The sequence below is a fragment of the Lithobates pipiens genome, unplaced genomic scaffold (assembly GCF_037356315.1).
Source record: "Lithobates pipiens isolate NorthernLeopardFrog02 unplaced genomic scaffold, aLitPip1_a1.2 Scaffold_18, whole genome shotgun sequence".
NCBI classification, from domain to species: domain Eukaryota; kingdom Metazoa; phylum Chordata; class Amphibia; order Anura; family Ranidae; genus Lithobates; species Lithobates pipiens.
Genome location: NW_027507758.1, coordinates 555,087,655 through 555,110,653, shown reverse-complemented (window position 1 = coordinate 555,110,653; position 22,999 = coordinate 555,087,655). Strand labels below are relative to the sequence as shown.

The window sequence follows — 22,999 nt, the reverse complement described above, 5'->3', positions numbered from 1 at the left end:
CGGCCTCTTCTTGCAGGCGCTGTTGGATTGGTACCCGCAAATCCTTCTCTGGGAGTGGGAATTGCTCCTCTGCCAGCGCACGCAAAAGCAGAATGCAGCATTTCTCGAAGCAAGGCCTGGAAGTGCTGCATTCTGACAGCCCTCTGCGACGGCGGTAACATTTCCGCCATTTTGTGTTTGTACCGGGGGTCTAAGTACGTTGCCACCCAGTACTGGTCCTTGACCCTCATGCTTTTTATACGGGGGTCCCTATTAAAACACTGGAGCATGAAGGCCCCCATTTGCACTAAAGTGGAAGCGGTGTGGTGGCCTGGCTCCTGCTCATCATCCAGGATAATGTCGTCCTCTTCATTCTCCTCTCCCCATCCTCGCACAACAGGGATCCCAGAAAGGTTTAAAGCATGCTCTTCTTGCTCCTGCTCATCCGCCCCGGCACCATCCTCCTCTGACTCCTCATCAGACTCCTGTTGTTGACTTGTCTCAGATAGAGTAGCCCCCCCTGGGAATTCATCCAGCATTGCGACTTCCTCATCTTCCCGCTCCTGCTCCTCCACAGCCTGATCAATGACACGACGCAATGCACGCTCCAGAAAGAAGGCATAAGGTACCATGTCACTGATGGCGCCATGGCTGCGACTGACCAGTTTGGTGATCTCCTCAAATGGCCGCAGAAGTCTGCATGTGTCGCGCATGAGCAGCCACTGGCGCGGTGAAAAAAAACCCAGCTCCCCAGAACCGTTTCTTTCGCAGAGTTCATACAGGTAGACGTTAACTGCACGTTTCTGCTGGAGCAGCCTATCAAGCATATAGAAGGTTGAGTTCCATCGCGTCGGGCAATCGCAAATAAGACGTCTGACCGGCAGATGGTGTCGCCGCTGAATGTCAGCAAGGCGAGCCATGGCCGTGTAAGATCTTCTGAAATGGGCCGAGATTTTCCTTGCCTGCCGCAAGATGTCCTGGACCCCAGGGTATTTGACAAGGAATCGCTGCACGACCAAGTTTAAGACGTGTGCCATGCACGGCACGTGCGTGATTTTGCCCTGTTTCAATGCGCTAAGCAGATTGGCACCGTTGTCACACACCACTTTACCAACTGTCAAATTGAGCGGTGTTAGCCACTCATCTGCCTGTGAACGCAAAGCTGAAAGGAGTGCCGGGCCAGTGTGGCTCTTTGCTTCCAGGCACAACAGACGCAGCACGGCATGGCAACGTCTCACCTGGCATGTGGAATAGGTTCTGGGGAGCTTGGGCGGTGCAGTGGAAGAGACGCTAGCAGCGGAAAAGGAGGAGGCAGCTGAGGAGGAGAGGGAGGAGGATGGAGTAGGAGGAGGAGAAGAAGAGTCAGGCCTGCATGCAATCCGTGGCGGTAAAACCAAATCTACACGGGTGCCACGGGTTACATGCTTGACGGCCGTCAGAAGGTTCACCCAGTGGGCAGTAAAACTGATATACCTTCCCTGCCCGTGTTTGCTAGACCACGTGTCTGTGGTCAGATGTATCTTGGCACCGACACTGTGTGCCAGAGATACATTCACTTGCCGCTGAACATGGCCATATAGCTCTGGGATGCCCTTCTCTGAGAAATACTTCCTTCCTGGGACCTTCCATTGTGGTGTTCCAATGGCCACAAATTTGCGAAAGGCCTCCGAGTCCACCAGTTTATATGGCAGTAGTTGGCGGGCTATGAGTTCTGACAAGCCAGCCGCCAACCGTTGGGCAAGAGGGTTATCCGGCGTCATCATTTTTTTACGCTCAAACATTAGGCCCACGGAAGCCTGCCTTTTTGCAGAAAAATGTGAGCTTGGCGTGATGGAAGGTGGAGTGGAGGACAATTGTGAGGAGAGAGGAGAAGGAGAAGTAGAAGACGAGGCTGGACGGTGAGAGCCTGCAGTGTGGCTTTGTGTGTTCCGTTGCTCCCACTGGGCTCGGTGATGGCTGCTCATGTGCCTTCTTAAGGCGGTCGTCCCTAGGTGAGTATTGGGCTTACCGCGACTAACGCGTTGACTGCAAAGATTGCAGATGGCAACGCTATTGTCAGCAGCGGACACGTTAAAAAAAGCCCACACTGCGGAGCCATGTGCCGGTGTCCTGGGAGCGCCAGATGTGACCGTACATGGTCGATGACTCGCTCCTGATACATTTGCAGTCTGCTTTGTCCCTGCTGTGCAATGTAAGTCATTGCTGCTTCTCCTCCCTATCTGCTGGTCCATATCTCCCTCTGAACTCCCCTCCTCTTCCTCTCTTGTGGGCACCCACGTGACATCACTAGACACGTCATCATCAACGTCACCTTCCCCACCGCTATAAGTAGAGTAGGCAGCAACACCGGGGACCAACCTCCTCCTTGGGCTGATCTGGGTACTGGCGTCAGACTGCTGAGTAGCGCTTGTTGCTACCTCCTCTTCCTGATCCAATACCAAGAGTGGCTGCGCATCAGAAATGTCCTCTTGATATGGATCGGAAAATAATTCCAGTGACTCAAGCGGAAGGTATGTGGTGGTGGTGGTGGTGGTCGTGTTGTTGGTGGTAGTGTCTTTGGGGGTGCACATAGCAGAGAGTGAAGAAGAGGGTGCAGATCGAGAGGATGAGGAGGGTGCAGAAGAGTAAGGCTGAGCGAGCCACTCAACCAAGTCTGGTGCATCCTTTAAAGTAATTGAACGCACCTTCTGCAACTTCCCACTTTGGCTCAAGCCTGTTGCTCCTGCCCTACCCCTACCACCCCTGCGGAAGGGCCTGCCTCTTCCTCTGCATGTCATTTTTTAAATGACCCTGTGACAAAACTCTTAGTCCCTATACCGCTGAAGGACTGCTGCAGTATAGGTGAGCGGTCAGCAGTGGTGCACGTCAACCCTATCTATTGTGGACCTATAGCGGTCCTTACAGAACAGCAGACTGTACCGCACTCAAGCCTATGTACCGTAGCACCCTATACCAAGTTACCAGTCCTTATAAGAACTTTTGTGGACCAAGCAGGTTGTGTATTAGTGTTTAGCAGACTGTACGTCAGTCCCTATACCGCTGAAGGACTGCTGCAGTATAGGGCAGCGGTCAGCAGTGGTGCACGTCAACCCTATCTATTGTGGACCGATAGCGGTCCTTACAGAACAGCAGACTGTACCGCACTCAAGCCTATGTACCGTAGCACCCTATACCAAGTTACCAGTCCTTATAAGAACTTTTGTGGACCAAGCAGGTTGTGTATTAGTGTTTAGCAGACTGTACGTCAGTCCCTATACCGCTGAAGGACTGCTGCAGTATAGGGCAGCGGTCAGCAGTGGTGCACGTCAACCCTATCTATTGTGGACCGATAGCGGTCCTTACAGAACAGCAGACTGTACCGCACTCAAGCCTATGTACCGTAGCACCCTATACCAAGTTACCAGTCCTTATAAGAACTTTTGTGGAACAAGCAGGTTGTGTGTTAGTGATTAGCAGACTGTACGTCAGTCCCTATACCAATGAAGGACTGCTGCAGTATAGGGCAGCGGTCAGCAGTAGTGCACGGCAACCCTATGTATTGTGGACCGATAGCGGTCCTTACAGAACAGCAGACTGTACTGCACTCAGGCCTATGTACCGTAGCACCCTATACCAAGTTACCAGTCCTTATAAGAACTTTTGTGGACCAAGCAGGTTGTGTGTTAGTGTTTAGCAGACTGTGCGTCAGTCCCTATACCGCTGAAGGACTGCTGCAGTATAGGGCAGCGGTCAGCAGTAGTGCACGGCAACCCTATGTATTGTGGACCGATAGCGGTCCTTACAGAACAGCAGACTGTAACGCACTCAGGCCTATGTACCGTAGCACCCTATACCAAGTTACCAGTCCTTATAAGAACTTTTGTGGACCAAGCAGGTTGTGTGTTAGTGATTAGCAGACTGTACGTCAGTCCCTATACCAATGAAGGACTGCTGCAGTATAGGGCAGCGGTCAGCAGTAGTGCACGGCAACCCTATGTATTGTGGACCGATAGCGGTCCTTACAGAACAGCAGACTGTAACGCACTCAGGCCTATGTACCGTAGCACCCTATACCAAGTTACCAGTCCTTATAAAAACTTTTGTGGACCAAGCAGGTTGTGTGTTAGTGTTTAGCAGACTGTGCGTCAGTCCCTATACCGCTGAAGGACTGCTGCAGTATAGGGCAGCGGTCAGCAGTGGTGCACGTCAACCCTATCTATTGTGGACCGATAGCGGTCCTTACAGAACAGCAGACTGTACCGCACTCAAGCCTATGTACCGTAGCACCCTATACCAAGTTACCAGTCCTTATAAGAACTTTTGTGGACCAAGCAGGTTGTGTATTAGTGTTTAGCAGACTGTACGTCAGTCCCTATACCGCTGAAGGACTGCTGCAGTATAGGGCAGCGGTCAGCAGTGGTGCACGTCAACCCTATCTATTGTGGACCGATAGCGGTCCTTACAGAACAGCAGACTGTACCGCACTCAAGCCTATGTACCGTAGCACCCTATACCAAGTTACCAGTCCTTATAAGAACTTTTGTGGAACAAGCAGGTTGTGTGTTAGTGATTAGCAGACTGTACGTCAGTCCCTATACCAATGAAGGACTGCTGCAGTATAGGGCAGCGGTCAGCAGTAGTGCACGGCAACCCTATGTATTGTGGACCGATAGCGGTCCTTACAGAACAGCAGACTGTACTGCACTCAGGCCTATGTACCGTAGCACCCTATACCAAGTTACCAGTCCTTATAAGAACTTTTGTGGACCAAGCAGGTTGTGTGTTAGTGTTTAGCAGACTGTGCGTCAGTCCCTATACCGCTGAAGGACTGCTGCAGTATAGGGCAGCGGTCAGCAGTAGTGCACGGCAACCCTATGTATTGTGGACCGATAGCGGTCCTTACAGAACAGCAGACTGTAACGCACTCAGGCCTATGTACCGTAGCACCCTATACCAAGTTACCAGTCCTTATAAGAACTTTTGTGGACCAAGCAGGTTGTGTGTTAGTGATTAGCAGACTGTACGTCAGTCCCTATACCAATGAAGGACTGCTGCAGTATAGGGCAGCGGTCAGCAGTAGTGCACGGCAACCCTATGTATTGTGGACCGATAGCGGTCCTTACAGAACAGCAGACTGTAACGCACTCAGGCCTATGTACCGTAGCACCCTATACCAAGTTACCAGTCCTTATAAAAACTTTTGTGGACCAAGCAGGTTGTGTGTTAGTGTTTAGCAGACTGTGCGTCAGTCCCTATACCGCTGAAGGACTGCTGCAGTATAGGGCAGCGGTCAGCAGTGGTGCACGTCAACCCTATCTATTGTGGACCGATAGCGGTCCTTACAGAACAGCAGACTGTACCGCACTCAAGCCTATGTACCGTAGCACCCTATACCAAGTTACCAGTCCTTATAAGAACTTTTGTGGACCAAGCAGGTTGTGTATTAGTGTTTAGCAGACTGTACGTCAGTCCCTATACCGCTGAAGGACTGCTGCAGTATAGGGCAGCGGTCAGCAGTGGTGCACGTCAACCCTATCTATTGTGGACCGATAGCGGTCCTTACAGAACAGCAGACTGTACCGCACTCAAGCCTATGTACCGTAGCACCCTATACCAAGTTACCAGTCCTTATAAGAACTTTTGTGGAACAAGCAGGTTGTGTGTTAGTGATTAGCAGACTGTACGTCAGTCCCTATACCAATGAAGGACTGCTGCAGTATAGGGCAGCGGTCAGCAGTAGTGCACGGCAACCCTATGTATTGTGGACCGATAGCGGTCCTTACAGAACAGCAGACTGTAACGCACTCAGGCCTATGTACCGTAGCACCCTATACCAAGTTACCAGTCCTTATAAGAACTTTTGTGGACCAAGCAGGTTGTGTGTTAGTGATTAGCAGACTGTACGTCAGTCCCTATACCAATGAAGGACTGCTGCAGTATAGGGCAGCGGTCAGCAGTAGTGCACGGCAACCCTATGTATTGTGGACCGATAGCGGTCCTTACAGAACAGCAGACTGTACTGCACTCAGGCCTATGTACCGTAGCACCCTATACCAAGTTACCAGTCCTTATAAAAACTTTTGTGGACCAAGCAGGTTGTGTGTTAGTGTTTAGCAGACTGTGCGTCAGTCCCTATACCGCTGAAGGACTGCTGCAGTATAGGGCAGCGGTCAGCAGTAGTGCACGGCAACCCTATGTATTGTGGACCGATAGCGGTCCTTACAGAACAGCAGACTGTAACGCACTCAGGCCTATGTACCGTAGCACCCTATACCAAGTTACCAGTCCTTATAAGAACTTTTGTGGACCAAGCAGGTTGTGTGTTAGTGATTAGCAGACTGTACGTCAGTCCCTATACCAATGAAGGACTGCTGCAGTATAGGGCAGCGGTCAGCAGTAGTGCACGGCAACCCTATGTATTGTGGACCGATAGCGGTCCTTACAGAACAGCAGACTGTACCGCACCCAAGCCTATGTACCGTAGCACCCTAGACAGACCAAGTTACCAGTCCTGATAAAGAGCTTTGTGGAACAAGTGAGTTGTGAATGATTAGCAGACTGCAGCAGAAGGGCAGCAGTCAAGTATAATATTCTTTCTATATTTGGAAGAAAGAATATTATACGTGTACAAGCCTATTACCGTACCACTGATACCAGTCCTGAAAAGAACCTTTGTGGAACTAATAGTAACAGCAAGTCTTTAAAATTATCCTCACTGCCTGACACACTGCTTCCTGCCTGTCCCTATACAAATTGGCAAAAAAGAGTAGGCTGGAACGATTAGCTGGAACAGCTCTTTTGTGGACCTGATAGTAACAGCTAATGATGATGATGATGATGATGATGAAGAAAGACTAATCTGGCTGAGCTGTCCCTAAAATAGCAGCATACAGCGCTCTGTCCCTTTATCTAAACTGACAAAAGAAACTCAGGCTGCTGACCTAACACCTATACCAGTCCTGAAAAGAACTTTTGTGTACCAAATAGCTAGCGTTTTCTCTGTCCCTACTCCACACAGGATCCTTTCCCTACAGTGACAGAAGAAAGAATGTAAAATGGCCACCGGATCGGGTGTATTTATAGGTTAGGGGGAATGTCCAAGTGTCCATGAGCTGTCATGTCTCAATTGGTTGTCCTGTAACACATGATAAACGTGTCACGAAAGGTTAAAGTTCTTGTATACATTAAACACGTAAGTCCGCCGGGGCGAACGACGGAAAAAGGCGTTCGAACCCGCGGACGGCGAAAGTCGGAAATTCGCCGCGAAACGACCGCCGGGCGAACCGTTCGGCCATCACTAATCACCACTGGCTTTTTTGCTAAACTAAAAAATATGTTTTTGCAAATAAGAAATGTTTCTCCTTTACCGACATGCACTGATGAGGCTGCGCTGATTTGTGGCACTGATGGGCACTGCTATTCAACACTGATAGGAGGCACAGATAGGTGACAACGATGGGCACTGATGATTACTGATAGGGGGTGTGGTTTCTGGGAGGACATCCATGGACACCCTCTAAGAACTGATATAGCGTGGTTGGAAAACTGGTTAACTCTAAATTGGCAACCTTAAAGGCTTTTAAAATGTTGGCTATGGACAATTTGCTGCCATTTCACAGACATGCAGCATTCTAAATCCTAATATGTTTGGTATCTATCTACCCAGCGCAATATCATCTTTTATATTTTACCAAAATGTTGGGTATTATATTGTGTGCTCTAAAATGCACTTAGGTGTAATTTTTCCTGAAAATTTGTAAATACCATTTTTTTCTTCAGGTCTTCTGCTTTCATAAAATATATAATATCTGAAAAAAATGCTGATTTTTACATGTATGTGAAAAATGTCAAAAATTGCCAAAACAGCAAGTGTTAAAGTAAATTTAAACTCAGCCATTAGAATCTCAAATAACCTTTAACGCATGGATGTCATTTCAAAGGTATTTTTTTAATATTTTAAAGCATACGGAATTTATTAAATTAATGCTTGGTAATCTTTTAAAAACATTTCTTAAATTAATGATATGTGGTTAACAAATGGACATTAGTGCTTTACCGAACTCCGAAGGCAACATAGCACTATTAATAAAAGCCAGCCAGCAGATTCTGTACAGTATCACCTGCAGCAAATAAACAATCTGAAATATTTATAAGTAACTGCAGCGCCATTACACTCGTTAATATACCAATTTATACCAATATATGCAATATAACCCTAACAATAGAGTCCATCATAATCTTCATAATAATATTAGTGAAAATCAGTGAATCAATAAAATAAAAGTGCATAAAAACAACGTCCTTAAAGCAGAGTTCCACCCAAAAGTGGAACTTCCGCTCATCTGATTCCTCCCCCTCTCCAGTGCCACAATTGGCACCTTTCAGGGGGGAGGGGGGTGCTGATACCTGTATAATACAGGTATCTGCACCCACTTCCAGGAATAGCACCCCACTCCCTCAGTAAGTACCTCTCATTAGTGACCACCTGTTTCATGGTGGAGACCTCATGTTCTCCCATATAGAGGCGTTTAGCTCCCATGGTTCAGAGAAGCAGGATCTCCCAATCTATGGATATTGTAGGACCCACTAATCATGGGGTACTTTGTCGCAGTAAGTGGGCTTAAGCACGATATAGCAATATGGTGTGACCAAATCCCCATATTTTTTGTTTTTTGAAAATGTCTAGGTGTTTTTAAAAAGCCTTGCTGGAGGTAAATGTAAATTTTGTATGTGTGTGCTGTAATATTTCTGTTCACTTCCAGGAATAGACTCCCACGGGAGTCACGCCCCTTCCCGCACCCCCCGCTGTCTCCTTTGAAACACACAGGTCCCAGAAGATAGCGGGGACCACTTACGACGCACAGCGCGACTCACTTCACGATTTCCTCAAAGAGAATAGCGGCGGTATCAGTCGAGACCCGATCGATTGCTCAGCTTCGGCTGCCGACATCGCTGGACCCTGGGACAGGTAAGTGTCCATTTATTAAAGAGGAAGTAAACCCTTCCAAACAACTTGGACCTACAGGTAAGCCTAGATTAGGGCTTACCTGTAGGTCCAAGCAATATCTCCTAAACCTATATGGTTTAGGAGATATTTGCCCGAAAATGGGCACCGCTGTCTACGGCGCATGCGCCGTAGACAGCGGCGCGCAGGCGCACTAAATGCGGCAAATCCATGAATGGATTTGCCTAATTTGTCGACTCCCGTGCGCATGCGCGGGAGTGACGTCATCGCGGCTTCGCCGAGTGGCAGCGGCGGAGCTGCGAGACGCGACTCCCGTGCGCATGCGCGGGAGTGACGTCATCGCGGCTTCGCCGCTGTGATTCGTCGGAGCTGCGAGACGCCACCAGCAACATGGATGTGGCGGACTACAGGGATCAGCGGCGACTTCGCTGGCTCCTGTGTCAGGTAAGTGACACATAATGAGCTACTATGCGATGCATAGTAGTCCATTATGCTTTACCTTTGCAGGGAAAAAAAGAGGAAGTAAACCCATCAGGGTTTACTTCCTCTTTAAAGGTCAGCAGCTGCAGTATTTGTAGCTGCTAGCTTTTAATATATTTTTTTAGGTGGAATCCCTCTTTAAAGCAGATCTATAGGCAACACCTTTATGATTTTGGATAGCGCAAAGGAGGGTTATAGCCCCCTTATTTTTGCTATCTATGTCCCATTGCAGAGATTTCCTTTCACTTCCTGCCTTATAGCTGTAACAAGAAGCGAGAGGAAATCGCTGAAAATTAAGGGAATCTCATGGGGACACCTAAGTCACCAGAACCAGTGTCTCCATTTGAAGATTTTCCCTCTAATACTTTTCTGGGGACAACCCCAAATTTGGGATTTTCTTTTACTTTAACTTTCAATGATAATGGTAAACAGGACAAAGAGAGGGTAAAATCTCTCTAACCGGGACACAGACAACAATAAAAACTGACAGGTATTCTAATCCATCCCCTCTCTATGTGAATATTGTGAATCTGCTCACCCTGGCAGTGACCTCAAAATAATAAGTCAGACCAAGCATTATTGTATATCGGGATGGGATGGGGATTTTTAACACATTGCAACCTTTAATTGATACTCAGATATTTCTTCTCCACTCCTTCATTAGCATCAGCAGTTGACAGGTGAAATTGTCACAATCAGGGCCGCTGATAAGCCAGTACAACTGGCCCTGTTGTACCGGACCCGGCCACCAGGGGGGGGGGGGCAGGCAATATAAACAGGGATGAAAGAATGCATAGTAACTAATAAAAAAAAAAAAAAGTGTAGCCCTCCCCTTCTTTAGCCCGCTCACCTTTAACTGTAAACAATGCTGGAGTGGGGCTGAATGGGGGAGAGCCAGGAAGGAGACACAAGGACGTATGACTACAGCAATACAAGTTCTGCAGGAAACAGGATCGTCTGGAGTACAGTTACATGTAGCTGGCCGGTGTTCTGGCAGATAGTGTCCTGCCATCATATAGCGTCCGCCCCGTACTGCGCATGCGCAGTACGTAGCAGACGAAGCTTCGGAAAATCTCCGAAGCTGAACGGCGCCTGCACCGTGAGTGGAGGTGGTAGCCCCACCATCCAAGCGGACATAGGGTTGTGAATATTAGAGGGCCCCTCACGGGCGAGCTTCGCTCGCCACGCGTCGGGCTTGGCCTCGCTGCGCTCGGCTCTTTTATATTCCTACTCTATGTTCACTTGGATTGTGGGGATAGAACCTAGACTCACGGCGCAGGCGCCGTTCATCCTCGGCAATTTTCGGAATCTGTGTTGCTGTGTACTGCGCATGCGCAGTACACAGCGGACACTATCGGATGGGGGACCTTATATGATAGGACACCGGCTGCAGTGTCTTCCAGATATCTATGTGATCAGCCAGTGTACAGGTTATCGATCAGCCTCCCCTCCCACTTGTCTTACTGGTTACTTTTTTTTTATCTGCCTAACCTGAACTGCACATTGTCTGATCACACTGATAAGATTTCTGGAAGACTCTGCAGCAGCTTTTAACCATTTCAGCTTATAATCAACTATTTAGCCAGAGCTGTGTGTGTGCTGCACAGATTGTTTGATATTTTAATTCTTTTTTGGAGAAGGATTTACTTCTGAATCAGGCTAGAAGCTTCACAGACCCATTAACTGGTTACTGTCCTCAGTAATCCTGACCAGTTCACTGTTTGTAAGAAAATTTGTATTTTGGAAATTGGATGTGATGCTGTCTTCTGTCACTTGGTTGTACTTTCAAAGGAAAATCACTGACTTGATCTTGCAGAGGTGGTTTAAATAGAGTGGATCAGCCCTGTCATACTATATACTTGTACACTGGGTTCAGCCATAAACGGAATCTCTGACCATCTCCTGAATCAATCATGTCTGTGATCCCTAACCATCTCCTGTACTATGTATGCAGTCTCTGATCATCTCTTGTACTATGTATGCAGTCTCTGATCATCTCTTGTAGTATGTATGCAGTCTCTGACCATCTCCTGTACTATGTCTGCAGTCTCTGACCCTCTCCTGTACTATGTCTGCAGTCTCTGATCATCTTCTGTGCTATGTCTGCAGTCTCTGACCTTCTCCTGTACTATGTCTGCAGTCTCTGATCATCTCCTGTAGTATGTATGCAGTCTCTGACCATCTCCTGAATCAATCATGTCTGCGATCCCTAAACATTTCCTGTACAATGTATGCAGTCTCTGACCATCTCCTGTACTATGTATGCAGTCTCTGATCATCTCCTGTACTATGTATCCAGTCTCTGACCATCTCCTCTACTATGTCTGCAGTCTCTGATCATCTCCTGTACTATGTCTGCAGTCTCTGATCATCTCCTGTACCATGTCTGCAGTCTCTGACCATCTCCTGTAGCATATCTGCAGTCTCTGACCATCTCCTAAATCAATCATGTCTGCGATCCCTAAACATTTCCTGTACAATGTATGCAGTTTCTGATCATCTCCTGTACTATGTATGCAGTCTCTGATCATCTCCTGTACTATGTATCCAGTCTCTGACTATCTCCTCTATTATGTCTGCAGTCTCTGATCATCTCCTGTACTATGTCTGCAGTCTCTGATCATCTCCTGTACCATGTCTGCAGTCTCTGACCATCTCCTGTAGCATATCTGCAGTCTCTGACCATCTCCTGTGGAATGTCTGCAGTCTCTGATCATCTCCTGTGGGAAGGTCTGCAGTCTCTGATCATCTCCTGTAGTATGTCTGCAGTCTCTGATCATCTTCTGTACCAGGTCTACAGTCTCTGACCATCTCCTGTGGAATGTCTGCAGTCTCTGACCATCTCCTGTACTATATCTGCAGTCTCTGACCATCTGGGGAGGGGCGAGGGGTGGGGCTGGAGGAGAGACCAGGGGAGGGACCAGGGTGGAGCTGAAGGGGGCCCCGTCAGGTAGGCTGTACGGGGCCCCATGATTTCTATCAGCGGCCCTGGTCACAATGCCCCAACCTCCTGATGAGCTGTAAGACATGATGGACCTTGTAGTTTCCCTTTATGTGTAGCATTTGGTCAGTCGCTGGTTGGTAGTTCAGAGTGTAGGCTGCACATCAGGAGGTCAGGGCGTTGTGACCATTTATTCATGTCATCAGATGCTTACGACTGAGGGGTGGAGTAATATCTGAGTATCCATTAAAGGCAGGGCCGTTGAATAATCCCCTTCCTGATATATCATAGTGCTTGTTCTGACTTCCTATTGTCTTGAGGTAACTGCCAAGGTGAGCAGATTCCCCATATTCATGTGGTGGTGGCAGAAGAGGTGTTTACTGCAGTGAAAAATCATCTATTATTATATTGCAATATTCACTGAAGATTAAAGACTTTTTTTATGCTGTTTATTTTACTGATTTTCACTGGACTTTATTGTTAGGATTATTTTGTATATAGTATATTTCATATAAAATGGTATATTATTAAGTGTAATTGCGCTGCACATATTTATAAATATTTCAGCATAGCACAATTCTTCTGCATAGAAGAAAAAAAATAGGTATAAAGACAGCCCAGACCCATGACTTGCCAAAGCCACGTGACCAGCCTATCTTCCAATCACTGAGTTTTCTCTGCTGCATTAAAGCGGAGTTCCACACAAAAATGGAACTTCCTCTGTCCGGATTCCCCCCCCCCCCCTTGGGTGTCACATTTGGCACCTTTCAGGGGGGAGGGGGGAGCAGATACCTGTATAATACAGGTATTTGCTCCCACTTCCGGTGAATCTACCCAATGTCCGGCCCCTTTTCTGTCCCCCCTGCTGTCTTCTGGGAGACACACAGGTCCCAGAAGACAGCAGGGATCACTCAAAACGTGCAGCGTGACTCACGCATGCACAGTAGAGAACCAGACTGTGAAGCCGCAAGGCTTCACTTCCTGATTCCCTTACTTAAGATGCCGACGCTTCCACCGAGGGACAGGTGAGGATATCGCAGGCACCCTGGACAGGTAAGTGTCCTTATTTTAACAGTCAGCAGCTGCAGTATTTGTAGCTGCTGACTTTTCTTCTTTTTTTTGCCGGTTCCACTTTAAGCTAAAAACGCAGTTAAAAATGTGAAGAAACCTATCAGCTTTCAAAAGGAGAGCCGCTCATCATGTAAAAGCCTTCAATACGGTTTTATTTAGACTCTCCAAATACAGACAGTTCTGGCTGGTTAATCACAAAGATCTAACGTGTTTCACTCATATCAGAGCTTATTCAAAGGACTCTATGAGTAAGCTCTGATATGAGTCAAATGTGTGTTAGGTTATGTTAAAAAAATTCTTCCTTACAAACTACAGAACTTTTTTTTTTTTTTTTTTTTGTAATACATCCTCTAAAAGTTTATGTTATTCCATGAAGATATACTGTTAAGTCTAGTAAAGACATGTAAATGAATTTCCTTTTTTGTGACCCTAAGCCCCCAGTCACACTGATGTGACTTGTCATGTGATTTGATAGTTTCAAATCGCATGACAATTTGCACCCTATTGTCCGCAATGGAGGCGGTCAACTCAAAACTTCTGCACATGAAGTCACAGATGTCTTCGAAGTAGCACATGAAGTAGTACTACTTTGAAATCATGCTACTTCAAGTGAAGTAGCACGATTTCAATGTCATGATTGGTGGGACTGGGGGCTAAGAAATAATGAAGATCGCTGTTTCAAGCACAAACATACAACAATCCGGGGGCTTCCATACTCCAGCCTACTTAAAATTACTATCTACAAAAAAATGGGGAGCCGCACGTCAGTTGCCAGCCCAATCACCATAAGTAGAAGAACAGTTTCAGCTTGTCTCCTCCCAAGCCATGCCCATCTGATGAGTTTCACCCTCTCACAGGCACCAGGCCTACTTACTACCACACTTCAAGCACTGTATTATATTTGCGGAAGCAACACTAGAATCATTCCTAAATCAACTTTAACTGCTTTAACCTTGGATTAAAAATTTATACGAGGAGTTACTGTCAGAGGATCAACAGACTTCATTGTCGGTGCTTCCCTGTGCGCCTGCGGGATAGACCAGCACAGAGGCGCACACGGGTGCGCGATACGGCGGGTTTGCACATCACCTGATCACTCTGGCAGGCCTATAAAAGGCGACCATTTGCTCTATGTCCTTGCTGGTTTGTCTCCTCAGCTCACCTGTGTTTAGGGATGAGACGAACACCCCCCCGGTTCAGTTCGCACCAGAACTTTCGAACGGACCCCAAATTCGTACGAACTTTAGAACCCCATTGAAGTCTATGGGACTCAAACATTCGAAATTAAAAGTGCTAATTTTAATGGCTAATATGCAAGATGCTGTCCTAAAAAGGGTTTGGGGACCTGACTCCTGCCTCAGGGGACATGGGTCAATGCCTAAAATGTTTTTAAAAATGGCCGTTTTGGCGGGAGCACTGATTTTAATGACGATTAAAGTGAAAAAAAAGTGAAAAATTCCTTTAAATATCGTGCCTGGGGGGTGACTGTAGTATGCCTGTGAAGTGCCACGTGTTTCCCGTGTTTATAACAGTCCCTGCACAAAATGACATTTAATGGAAATAACATCATTTAAAACTGCTTGCGGTTTTAATGTTATATCTGGTTCCTGCAATATGGTTGAAAATCATTGAGAAAAATGGCATGGGTAGCCATCCCTGCCCATTACCAGCCCCTTTGGGTCTTGTACGCATATTAAGGGGAACCCCGTACCCATATTAAAAAAAGGAAATACGTGTGGCCCCCAGGCCCTATATACTCAGAACAGCAGTATAAAGGTGGTGCAAACAAGACAGGGACTGTGTAGGTTTGTTGTGTTAAGTTGAATCTGTTTGTAATATTCAACTGGTACATTTTTAAAGTGTAGTTCCAGTCAAAAAAACTATTTTTAAGCTTTTTGGAAAACATAGGGAAGGGTTATCACCCCTGTATAATTTGTTTTGTCGTCCATCTTTTTTCATCTCACTTGCTGTTGTCTCCTTCCGTTTGCAAGTAGGAGATGTTTGTAAGTTGGATGTTTGAAAGTAGGGGCCTGCCCTATATGCTCTGCAGAAATGGCAGAACAAGGTGTTGGTTTTGCCACAACATTGTAAGCCCTCAAAGTGACTCTTGGTGGGCGCTGGAGCACCCTGCTGTGAACGATTATATCAAGAATTGTAATTACATGCCATTGTTGAACAGTGGTAGAAAAATTGACCTTTGGTGGTTGTAAAACGAGAAACAAGGGGGGGAGGTGACTAACCTCAACGGGACTTTTACCGGTATCATATAATAACCAAAAGAAAAAATCAAATAACAATCATTCAAAAAGATTTCTTAAAGAAGAAGAAAGATGGTTATTTTATATAGAGACAATTTTTATTATACAAAAAACATCAAATTTTTGTTAAAAACACAATACATGATTATTTCCATACAGTACATTCGGATCAGGAGAGAACACTGATAAATTCGATCAAAATAACGAGGTGCTCGACATGTTTCACTCATAAGGCGAGTTTCTTCAGGAGCTTTGGATACTTTAAATAAATGTACAACTGCATGAAAAAGAAGGATATATAGAACAAAATAAAGATTAAATAGTACATTGTATCATTGTATAGAATAGACTGGTGGGCAAGACAAACAAACACACCAATTAAACTAATTGCTAATTACATAGGATTGTTATAAATTAAATATATGCATGTAAAGAAAAGGGGAAACAAAACAGGTTGGTCAATAATCGAGAAGACTGAGGGGTCATACACTCACCCAGTGTGTATTCACATATCTGAAGGAGATCACATAGTGTACTGCAGTATGGAAATCCTCAATAAAAATGGAGAAATAAGGAAAAGACACCCAGTTCAAAAGGGCCTGTAAGGAGGTGCTTCAAATAGCGGTTTACAAATATGCTGAAAGAAGAAAGAAAAAAGATTTCCAAAGTGGATTAGGAAAACTAAAGTATGTGCTAACAAAAGGTCGCTCAAATTTTGCAACTTCAAGAGTTGCATAGGTTAGTGTATGATTTGAGTAATAAATTCAGAGTTAACTACCTGATCAGATCCACATTGAAAAGCCTGAAAATATGTCAGGGAATCCGAAAAAAGCCAAAGGTGTAACAGCTGGTGTCCAGAATAATCAATGGAGAGTATCATCCTATTCAATTGCACAGCAGGTAGAAAAGTGCTTAATGTTCACATAGGGCTAGCGAATCTGGTCTGCATAAAAGAGACAGACCAGCAAACAAAGCCAGAAATTAGTTACATTACACAGTGTTGCTGAAGTTCAGTATCAAATGTGAGGCTGAAGCCTTAATATACCAGAGAGACCTCAAACATACCTGTTAGCACAGACAGAATAACCAATGTCAAAACCTCCACTGAGAGAGAGTAAGGCAGACAAGCTGCTGCCTTATGAAGCCCTCCTCCCAAATTAGCAGGCGTCTGGGAACGCCCCCGATGGGCGGGCGGAAATACTATCCACAGCTGAGTCTCGGAAGGAACCGAGGGGCCATTTTGGAAAGTCCACAAAGCCATCCACAGTGATGGCAAAGAGGAAACTTCCCAAAATACACCTACCTACGTTCTGTGTACAAACGGAGACACAGAATAAGCCACATACACTGGGGGAATCTAAAGAAAACTGTGCATAGATTAGAATGAAAGAGCAGTGAGAGGAAAAGCCAGGTAGTGAGAGTGTTACATTCCTAAGCTCTGATGCTGAACATCAGTGGAAAGGAACAATACCGCTGTCCAAATCATCTGCTCATTGATTACTAACAGTGAAGGACAGTGATCCACCTTCATTGAGGAGCATATAAAGCTGCTTCTATATGAAGGGGAGACTGTCCTATACTATGAGACATTATAGTAGCCAACCCAGTGCAGAACAAAAAAGGGGACTTATATACATACAGCTAAGTTCCAATGGATCAGGTTGGCACGGGTCTGTCGTAAAGCCCGGGGCGCCCATACAGGCTTCAATTCTAGGGTGTCTCATCCTTATATTTCTGAAGTTTAAATTTTAAAGATATTCTTAAAAATAGAGTATATAACCAAATAAATTAAGGCTAGAATAAGATAGCAGAGAATTTATCTCACTCTAAAGTGACACAATTACTGCCAGGTGAGTATTTAAAGATACCCCAGTCTCTCGATTAATCGACAATTGAGTCATGTAAATTTATACATAAGTGCATAAAAGCGCATCTAATCAATAACAGAGGAAAAGAAGCAGAAAAAGAAAAATTCAGAATAGAATTGAATAAAAAAAAAAAAAAAAAAAAAAAAAAAAGGAAAGAAAAAGAGAAAGAAAAAATCAAGGAGAAATAATATAAACCTCAGAGAAAAGGTTTGTAGCTTAATGAGTCATTCAAGCCAGGGGCATGGGTAGCCCCTAAGGTGTAAATCCATCGAGCCTCTTTTTGTAAAAGTATACGATCAAAGTTACCACCCCTCTCACCTGGGGGATATGTTTCCAGTGCAAAAAAGTGCATGCAAGTCTCGTCAAATGCATGAAACAGACCCATGTGCCTGCTAATGGGTGTCTCCATTTTTTTAGCACGAACAAGGGATACATGGTCCCTAATTCGGCAAAAAAACGGACGTTTGGTCTTTCCTACATAATAAGCCCCACAGTTGCACATCATAAGGTAAACAATACCAATCGACTGACAGGTGGCTAGAAATTTCGGTTTGTAAATTTGACCATTAGGCAACATTATGTCTCTAGAGGCAAATAGAAAACGGCAGTAATTACACCTATGGCAAGGTCTAGTGCCCATGTCCCTATTTTTTGTTATTTTCGCTTTTGCCGGAATATAATGACTCCGGACCAACTTGTCACGGAGTGATTGAGGCCGTCTGTATGTAATAGATGGGCCATCTCCAACAAACTTGCAGATTTTAGGGTCTGCACGTAGCAGGTACCAATACTTGTTTAAAATATTACGTACTTGCTGATGTTGCCCCGAAAAGCGTGTAATCACTCGAGTCTGGACATTGTCTTTGGGAGTTTTATTGCCATAGATCAATGTAGATCTAGTTTGTTTTTTTGCCTTAAGATAAGAGCGCTTGAGACACTTATGGCTGTAGCCACGTTGCCGCAAACGTTCCTGTAATAGTTTAGCCTCTCTCTCGAAAAGTTCATCACTGCTACAATTTCTTCTAACCCTGAGATATTGACTGTAAGGTATACTGGACACCAAAGGAGGGGGGTGGGAACTGGTAGCGTGTAGTACCGTATTAGCTGCGGAGGGTTTACGGAAAAGAGTGGACCCCAGGCTTCCATCAAAATTGATGAAAATCTGGAGATCCAGAAAAGTAAGGGAGGTTTGGCTCCTCTCCAACGTAAATTTCAAATTAAATTCATTGATTTTCAAATTTTCAAAGAAAATCAGAAGATCCCCCTCGGTTCCTGTCCAGACAAAGAAAATATCGTCTATGTAGCGCCTCCAGATTGGAATCTGATCAAAGGCACCACGCAGACTTTCCTGTGCAAGAAGGTGACGCTCCCACCCCCCCAGGTACAGGTTGGCATACGATGGGGCACATTTGGTCCCCATCGCAACCCCCTGCACCTGGAGGTAATGGGAGCCACCGAACATGAATATGTTGTTCTCCAAAATGAACCTAAGGAGATTCAATATGAAATTAGAATATAGGGGGGTACAGTTGCCGCCCTCGGAAATGAAAACCTCCACAACTTGAACCCCAGCTAAGTGGGGTATGGAGTTGTAGAGGGCCTCAACATCAAGGGCGACAAGCCATGCATCCTGAGGAACAGATATGCCCTCCAGGGCCTTGAGTAAGTCCAACGTATCCTGCAAATAGGAGGCCAAGCGCTCAACATGAGGACGAAGAAAATCGTCTACAAGCTCGCTGGCCTTCTCAGTTAGACATTCATTACCGGAGACAATGGGGCGTCCAGGCGGTCTGGTAGGGTGTTTGTGGATTTTCGGCAGTACGTACAGGGTGGGAGTTTTGGGTTCTCTGGGGCATAAAAATTCCCAGGTTTGTTTAGTGATCACACCTTGATGATAGGTAGCATTCAACAAGTGTCTAAATTTGTCAATAGTGTATTTAACATGGCTGTCAGGAATTTTCTTGTACCATTCCTTATTAGATAATAGTTGTTTAGCCATGTCTTCGTACTGCCGATTGTCCATCACCACCAAATTACCCCCCTTGTCCGACGGTTTAATTATAATTTGTGTTTGTGATTGCAAGGAGCGGAGGGCTTCTCTTTGCTCACTCGTAAGGTTGGATTTCTCAGAATAGTGCCAACGTGTTTTTTTGATTTCTCCAATTACTTGCTGGGTAAAAGCCCAGATATTGGGATTCCCCTGGAGAGCCGGGAAATTGGTGGATTTGGGTTTATAAGTTTTGACAACTGGAGCCAAAGGAGGAGGGGCAGACAGACGAGGCAGAGGAGGGGAGATGGACAAAGCTTCAGCCTCCAAAAGATCAGTCTCGTCTATGTGGCCCTCCTCCCATAGCTCCATAAATTCCTCCATTGCCTTTATATCATTAAGACTCATTCCCTGCCAAAGTGAATTGGCAGGTTTAGAGGTATTAATTTCTAACTGAGGTTTGTCATATAAAACCCTGAACATAAGTTTGCGTGCAAATAGGTTAATGTCTTTAACTAACTCAAATTCATCCACATTCTGAGTAGGGCAAAAAGTTAGGCCCAAACTCAGGACAGATAATTGTGCTTCAGTGAGTGGGTAAGAAGAAAGATTAACTACTTCAAAGTGTTTTTGGGAGGTTTGGATTGAGTGAGATTGAGATCTGGTGCTTTCCTCGCGTCGTGAGGGGTTTGGGTGAAGATGGGGGCCGTGCGAAAAATTGGTTCAATAGTGCTATCCCCACCTTTACTGGGGGGTGGTAGTGAAGGGACAGGTACGTTTGGGGTAGTGTCTGAGGGGCCAAAGGTATCTGCCTGGGTTCCTAATTTGGTGCTGTTCGACGATTTAAATAGTGAAGAACGTGTGTTCATCGGTGTGCGCGGGGGATTTGAAAGCCCCTTAAGTTTGATTTTGTGCGAATTAGTGTTACCGTCATTACGTCTGTGACCCGAAGATTTTCTAACCGAAGTGGCACATTCGGATACCTGAGAGGGAGACAAAGAAAGTAAAGATGAATTGTCAGAATCACTTAGTTCAGGGCAGGTGTTGGTGGAAACCAATTGTTTAAATTTTTTCCCTTTCCTTTTATTGTGGGGGGACCAATTGTAGGCAGTGTCATTGTCATAAGAGAGCTTATCACGCATAAACTTCTTCTCCTTGGTTTGGAGTAGAGTTGCTACATACGATTCTAAGTTAATCTTTAAAGTTTTTTCTCGTTCTGAGAAGGCCGCATCCAAAGTAATGGTTTTATTATCATCATATAATTTTTTTAAATCATTATCAACATTTGTTAGCTCAAGATTGTAATGAGAGCATAATAATTTCATCATTTGTGTTGAGCATAATTGTAAGTTGGATTCCCAAGTATTTTTGAACTCAGGTTCCATTTTTTGAACTGTGGGGAAAATCTGAATTCGAAGTCCCCAAGGTACCATATTATCCTCAATATATTTAGAGAAATACCATTTATTCCAATAGATGCGTGCCTTCTTTTCCAGCATGCGCTGTAATCTGAGAAAAAAACGATCCATAGATAAGCCTCCAGTGGTGCCATTGTGGGACCTATGGAAAGTATCCATAAGTCCCTCAAAGGCTCCTCCACAATAATTGGCCATAGGGAAAAAAAAAAAAAAAAAAAAAAAAAAAAAGAGAAAATGAAAAAAGAAAAGTTTGCTACAGAGTAGATGAGCCAGCAACAACAATAAAGTGGGAATAAAATTATGGGTTTGGATAGAAGGCTGCTCTTCGAAAGCAGTGATGGGTGGGTAACACCCTGAGTTTACAAGATTAACAATATGAAGAGAAGCCTACCAAACTGAATGATACCACATCCCAAAATTCAAATGTAAAACGAGAAACAAGGGGGGGAGGTGACTAACCTCAACGGGACTTTTACCGGTATCATATAATAACCAAAAGAAAAAATCAAATAACAATCATTCAAAAAGATTTCTTAAAGAAGAAGAAAGATGGTTATTTTATATAGAGACAATTTTTATTATACAAAAAACATCAAATTTTTGTTAAAAACACAAAAACACAAAATTTGATGTTTTTTGTATAATAAAAATTGTCTCTATATAAAATAACCATCTTTCTTCTTCTTTAAGAAATCTTTTTGAATGATTGTTATTTGATTTTTTCTTTTGGTTATTATATGATACCGGTAAAAGTCCCGTTGAGGTTAGTCACCTCCCCCCCTTGTTTCTCGTTTTACATTTGAATTTTGGGATGTGGTATCATTCAGTTTGGTAGGCTTCTCTTCATATTGTTAATCTTGTAAACTCAGGGTGTTACCCACCCATCACTGCTTTCGAAGAGCAGCCTTCTATCCAAACCCATAATTTTATTCCCACTTTATTGTTGTTGCTGGCTCATCTACTCTGTAGCAAACTTTTCTTTTTTCATTTTCTCTTTTTTTTTTTTTTTTTTTTTTTCCCTATGGCCAATTATTGTGGAGGAGCCTTTGAGGGACTTATGGATACTTTCCATAGGTCCCACAATGGCACCACTGGAGGCTTATCTATGGATCGTTTTTTTCTCAGATTACAGCGCATGCTGGAAAAGAAGGCACGCATCTATTGGAATAAATGGTATTTCTCTAAATATATTGAGGATAATATGGTACCTTGGGGACTTCGAATTCAGATTTTCCCCACAGTTCAAAAAATGGAACCTGAGTTCAAAAATACTTGGGAATCCAACTTACAATTATGCTCAACACAAATGATGAAATTATTATGCTCTCATTACAATCTTGAGCTAACAAATGTTGATAATGATTTAAAAAAATTATATGATGATAATAAAACCATTACTTTGGATGCGGCCTTCTCAGAACGAGAAAAAACTTTAAAGATTAACTTAGAATCGTATGTAGCAACTCTACTCCAAACCAAGGAGAAGAAGTTTATGCGTGATAAGCTCTCTTATGACAATGACACTGCCTACAATTGGTCCCCCCACAATAAAAGGAAAGGGAAAAAATTTAAACAATTGGTTTCCACCAACACCTGCCCTGAACTAAGTGATTCTGACAATTCATCTTTACTTTCTTTGTCTCCCTCTCAGGTATCCGAATGTGCCACTTCGGTTAGAAAATCTTCGGGTCACAGACGTAATGACGGTAACACTAATTCGCACAAAATCAAACTTAAGGGGCTTTCAAATCCCCCGCGCACACCGATGAACACACGTTCTTCACTATTTAAATCGTCGAACAGCACCAAATTAGGAACCCAGGCAGATACCTTTGGCCCCTCAGACACTACCCCAAACGTACCTGTCCCTTCACTACCACCCCCCAGTAAAGGTGGGGATAGCACTATTGAACCAATTTTTCGCACGGCCCCCATCTTCACCCAAACCCCTCACGACGCGAGGAAAGCACCAGATCTCAATCTCACTCAATCCAAACCTCCCAAAAACACTTTGAAGTAGTTAATCTTTCTTCTTACCCACTCACTGAAGCAC

The 22,999-nt window shown here is 44.7% G+C and overlaps 1 protein-coding gene and 1 long non-coding RNA gene across 6 annotated transcripts in view; both read right to left on the bottom strand.

Annotated features, from left to right (window-relative positions):
• The window catches only part of LOC143988961 (adhesion G protein-coupled receptor F5-like), a 314,489-nt gene that overhangs the window by 32,480 nt on the left and 259,010 nt on the right, over nt 1-22,999 (bottom strand). The gene's annotated exons all lie outside the window — the stretch shown is intronic.
• LOC143988960 (uncharacterized) lies at nt 15,750-17,616 on the bottom strand. The gene is made up of 4 exons (XR_013276948.1): nt 16,739-17,616; nt 16,452-16,616; nt 16,168-16,310; nt 15,750-15,950 (listed from the first exon to the last, which is right to left on the bottom strand). It is a non-coding gene; the product is annotated as an uncharacterized LOC143988960 (long non-coding RNA).